Raw genomic sequence first — 6,000 nt, 5'->3', positions numbered from 1 at the left:
TTCAGAAAAACAGAAAGTAAAAATAGTCTTCATTTTAAAATCATGTTGACTGTAAGCACATTTCCCTCCAAATTGTCATTACTGTCATCTCATTAATGTAATACAAGAATCATATATGCAAAAAAAATAAAAAAAAATTAAATATTCTGTTAAATAATGAACATGTTATTTAAATTCCAAAGTACAATTCTAAGTATATAAGTATACAGAAAGAAGAAAAAACAGTGTAGGATTTACTTTGAAACAATTTTCACTTAAATGACTAGTAAATCTCACAAATGATACAAAGAAACAAGTAACGCATTGAATTAAGGAGAATTTTTTTTGTGTGAAAAATGTGAGACTTCAATACTCTTTGTTTTGTTTACAATTTTGGATTGGATTAGATTTATGTATGTATGCATAATAGGTTTTATTTTTATGCAATGTATAATTTAAGTATAATTTAAATTTTTTTGCTTTTTACACTTTCTTTGTGAGATTCCCCAGTACAAGATCCTCAATAAATGTATCATATGAGGCTTCCTGGAGTGAGTTATTTAACCTCATGACATGCTCTTCTTGGGTCTGGAGGCATCAAACAAAGCATCCTATGGTGAGGTCCTGAGGTCTTGATGGAGAAGACATGTGAAGGCAGCTGTAGGCCTGGGCTTCCCATGCCCTTTGGGCTGGAGCTGGACATCTCCCACAGGCCAAGCCAGCTTTAAATATCATGCCCTCCCATCACAGATATTATTAGTAAGCTACATGTGCTGTCCAGAGCTCACCATGCGGAAACCTCCTCATGGCCAAACCTCTGTTTTTATAAGCCCAAATTCCTCACTCGCTGACACCAGCTACTTTTATAGTAAAAGCAAACAACACACCGTTTCCCACAATCACACGCATTTCATAAACACTGGAAGTTAAGTGTGTTTCAGTCAGTGTCTTTATGGTCATGGCTGCATCCCAGTACACATACAAGCATGTAGTCCTCTGGTCATGGGAAACGACATACTTTTGAAAATGTGTGATACGTCATAATACATCATACATCAGCACATATTAATTTATTAAGCATTATTAAGCTTTAGCTTTATTAATATTTCATGCCATTTTTCTTCTTCAGGTTCTTCAAGAAGGTTCACTTCCAGGCTTTAAACCCCTTCTTTTTACCCTTATGATAACAACTCATATGTAAACATATATTGCAAATATGTTTATTATGAATTAATTGCAATTGTGTTGTCAGCCAACTTTGCTCATACACAAAGCATGTATATATAATTTCTGAGCTCAGAAAATCCTGACAGTAAAGCAGGGACCCGTGTCTTATTATTTTCAGCATAGTATGATCGGGACACACTAATCCTAATCTCACATATTTAGGGTGGATAAAATACAAATGGATGCAGCTGATGACTTAACTGACCCTGATCCTCGAAAGACTGTTAAATATAGTACAAATATCATTTCATGAGAGTAAATAATGAGAGAACTGGTGTCCATCAGCACTGGTTCAGTGTTGCTCTGTTTAGATAGCACATCTGATTTCTAGAAACTTCTGTTCCGTTGTGTTTGCTGATTAAATCACCATGCATAATCACTCATGCAAATCTGAAATGAACTCATTGTGAAAGCATACAGTATGTGCATTATTAAACCGCCAGCCCGGAGTCACAAGAACAGACTAACAGTCATTAATACAATGTTTCTGACTAAAAACCAAGTAATAAACTGGGTTTAATAATCGTGTTGTTTAACAGCTCATTATGACTGAAGTGAACGCTCATGTCTGAACAGACGACACTGACCTTGGCAAAGCGAGGTGTTTGTTCACGCGCCACTGAATAAATGAAATGAAGGCAGACGTGTGTGAGACAGTGATATAATGCAGTCAGCTGCATCTGCTCAGCACACATTGAACCAGCTCGGACAATCAAACAAACATCAGTCATCGTGCCACTGCTAATGCATTGTGACATTCTGACGCTTCCCACAGATACAGGCGTCCCGTTACGGCACAGCACACCAATGCTCAACAAAGAACTTGATAATTAAATAAGTAGTAGCCTATAAATAATTCTTCCACCAAGTAATTTAACACTGCTAGCTCATTATAACCATGTTATTTACAGCTGAAAACTTGTTGCATGTATATAGGCTCTGTACTATGTACACATAGGTCCATATATATTTGGACAAAGGCACAATTTTTGTTATTTTATCTGTTTACCAAAATCATACAAATCTGAATTGCAATCGGCAGCAGTGTTTGCATATGGCCCTGCCGTACCCTCGTTGACCACATAAAAAATAGCACACTTAAAATACTTGTTATTTACAGTTAATATAAACGAGGTGTGCATTTAAATTAAAAGCAATTAGCCAAACTTTACAGTCCTTTTTGAGCCACTGAACTAGGACTTAAGCACATCTATATATGTAATTTCATAATTACTTCTATTGTCTTTGAAATATAATTTAAGTGTAGCGTTGAATGCACTGATAAGCATTTATGATAAACTAAAACATACTTTAATGTCACTTCTATTGAAAATTGTCACATTTTTTTTTTTTTATTACACATCTGTAATGATTAAGTTGCAATTTAGAACATTTAAAATATATGAACTTTAAATGTAACATTGAATTACACTGCAGTTAAAATGATAATCAAGTACTTTACATGTGCTTTAGTATGTCACTCAACACAAAGCATGAATTAAAACATAATGCTTTAAAAAGTCAAACGTAATTTTGACATTATTAGTGCACTTTTTGAAGTATTTTATAGTCACGAAAGTATCTCTCTTTAAGTACCCCCATCTTCATTAATATTATTTGCAAGTTCTTTTTTAAAATATAGGCCTACTTTTAAGATGTGAGGTATATTTTAAGGACGCTCAGAGATTTTTGATTTAGTTTTTGCCTGTCCATGTTGGCGTCTGTTTCCCTTTTAAGTCAGTTTATCTGAACTATTAAATGGTTCATTTAAGCATTAAGCATTGTTTTTCCCTGTTGAGTGTGACCCTCTCAGGACAGACCTTTGACCCAGCAGTTGACTGGAGAAGGTCTCCTGAGACACCAGTAGATTCTGAACGCCCTCCTTACCCATAAGCCCACACTCCTGTCCCCTCTGTAACAAACCGTTATTGGGCTACACCGTTAATGAACTCCTGTCGGCTCTTGATATTAACTCTCAGCAGGCCTCTGAAAGTATTAGCATTCAAGTATTAGCATTGGGGGAAAAAGCTGCTTGGCGAAGAACAAGACACATGAGAACATACGAGGCTCGGCTCTGGGTCAGAAGAGTCTTCTCCAATAGCTCAGGACGCTGATGCTCTGGACAGAGAGTACTGGCAGCTGCTTTGGCTTGCTGCTCGACGACATCTGGACGTTCCTGTTCAAACAAACTCCCGTCTAAGTTTGACTATTCATTAGGTGTAGGAGCGCTGCAGCTGTCTCAGGAACGAGTCATTATAACAGAGTCCAACCACCTGCTACATCAAGATTGGCCGTCAGATGCTCGTTTAATTAGTCGGAATCAAACGCTCCCCATGAGAGAGGCTCCTGACTGCGGCACGCCGCTCCAGAAACACTTCTGTACATCACAGGAGACGTGTCCGGCGGCCAGAAAGAGCCACCTCACCGAAGACTGCTGGATTCCAGTGTGGTGCTAAACACAGACACGATTCATTTCTTGACAAATATAAAGAAATACCGATGACTCTGTTTGTGACCAATCAAATGCTCCTCATGGCAGCACAGCACAGTTCGTTCAATTGATTAAATGTTGACTAAGTAGGCTTTCACATTTGAACGGCCAAATCACACTCATGAGGCTCACAGTGCTGACTAGTAAGAAAGCTTACTATTCTACCATTCAAAGTGAAAGTGAAGTGATACAGCCAAGTATGGTGACTCATACTCGGAATTTGTGCTCTGCATTTAACACATCCAACGTGCACACACACACAGCAGTGAACACACACACACCGTGAACAGTGGGCAGCCATTTATGCTGCGGCTCCGCCGTTGGGGGTTTGGTGCCTTGCTCAAGGGCACCTCAGTCGTGGTATTGAGGGTGGAGAGAGCGCCCTCAATACCCACCTTCAATTCCTGCCGGCCCGAGACTCAAACTCACAACCTTTGGATTACGAGTCCAACTCTCTAACCATTAGGCCACAACTTTAAACCTGCTTATGAATGAGTACGGTGGGACGCTAGCTCACTATGTTGTGAGATTCAAATGTTTGGACACACCAGGCAGCTCCCTAAGTTTTTAGGTTGAACACAGCCAAAATGCTGTAGGATAATTACTACACTGAAAAAAATTAAGACTGAATTTACTAATTTTTTTAAGGTAAATGGTTGCAATTAATTTATTTTAGTTACATTTAAATAAACTAATTTAGCTGACTAACGTTCAACCTTTTTTTTTTCATTTAATGTAGCTAAAATAAATTATTTGCAACCACTTACATTAAAGGGGTCGTATGATGCGATTTCAAGTTTTCCTTTCTCTTTGGAGTGTTACAAGCTGTTCATGCATATATAAGATCCCTGAAGTTGCAAAGACTAAAGTCTCAAAGCCAAAGAGATATTCTTTATAAAAGTTAAGACTCATCAACGCCCCCCTAAAACGGCTCATTCAAACACACCCCCACATGTCTACGTCACGCTGTGGGGAGATTTGCTAAACACCGCCCAAATGTTTATGCAAAGAAAGAGGGCGTGATTTTTATTCTCGCTGTATTGCTGCAGCCGCCGGCGCCATGTCCTGGAGATGCTGTGTTTCATTGTGAAAGCTTCCAAAAGAGGACACAACTAGAAATCAGTGGTTAAGTTGTATTTACAACACTGTTCCAGAACAGTTCAACCCAAATATTAGAGTGTGTGCAGCGCATTTTGCGGAGGAGAATTTCCTGAACCTGGGAGAGTAGCCTACAATGCTGGCTTGCTCAAAGGTTTTTTAAAAGTGGGGCAATTCCAACTTTGCGAAGACAGTCTGGCGCTTCTGACTCACAGCCTGTAAGTATGTTTCGATATTTAAAGAATTTGCCACTGATGATTCAAACAGGAGTTTTGAGCTGTGTAGAGTAGCGCTTGTTGTTTGTCGTTTCTCCGATCACAAATGCAGACATGGTAATGTTTAAAAAACAGTACAAGTCATTATAAACAGTAATTTTCAACAAATGCCTCGTTTATAATGGGTTTTATTGTTTTCGTCTCGTCGTGCCGGGACACGGCATCACAATATGGTAAGGGGGCGTAACATTTCAGTCTCACGCTTGAGGTATTCGGCCAATCACAACGCACTGGATAGCTGGCCAATCAGAGCACACCTCGCTTCTCAGAACGATGAGCTTTGTAAAAATTGACGCGTTTCAGAAAGGCGGCGCATAGAGGAGCAACAATAATGTACAGTATGTGGAAAATAATGTTTTTTTTTTTACCTTGAACTGCGTAAACACATTGGATTACACCAAATACACAAAATAACGTCATATGACCCCTTTAAAAAAATATTGTATCATTTTTTTTCAGTGTTTTCAGTGTTGCTAATTTGCAGCCCTGCAGTGAAATACAGCAGCACAGAAGTGACTGTAGTTTGAATGTGCTCTTTATTCAGCGTTCTTGACTAAAATAACTGCTGATTAAATATTCTCTGTCTCTACAGCCACTGTGTGTGAGTCTGAAGAAAGAACAGAACCACAGGTGTGGCACAGCAATGTGCCCTTTGTCTGACTGGCATTATCTCTATACATGTCACTCCTCTGCTGTGTCTGAAAGAAACCTTTCTATTTGTTCTCATTGTTGAGTGGCACACCTGTGTGAGGGGATTGCCATTCACGGCATTTTGACAGGCTAGGAACAGACTCTTTCATTTAGGAAAATAAGTCATGTGTACAGAGGACTTTAATTGGATAACTGCATATGTTATCTTGCATGCTCTGAAAGGGGGTTTATACTGTAACAGTCAAAGTGAATTAAATTAAAAGACAGAAGTGATTCAGT

The sequence above is a fragment of the Barbus barbus genome (assembly GCF_936440315.1).
Source record: "Barbus barbus genome assembly, chromosome: 35".
NCBI lineage: Eukaryota > Metazoa > Chordata > Actinopteri > Cypriniformes > Cyprinidae > Barbus > Barbus barbus.
Note: the sequence above shows the minus strand (reverse complement) of the source record.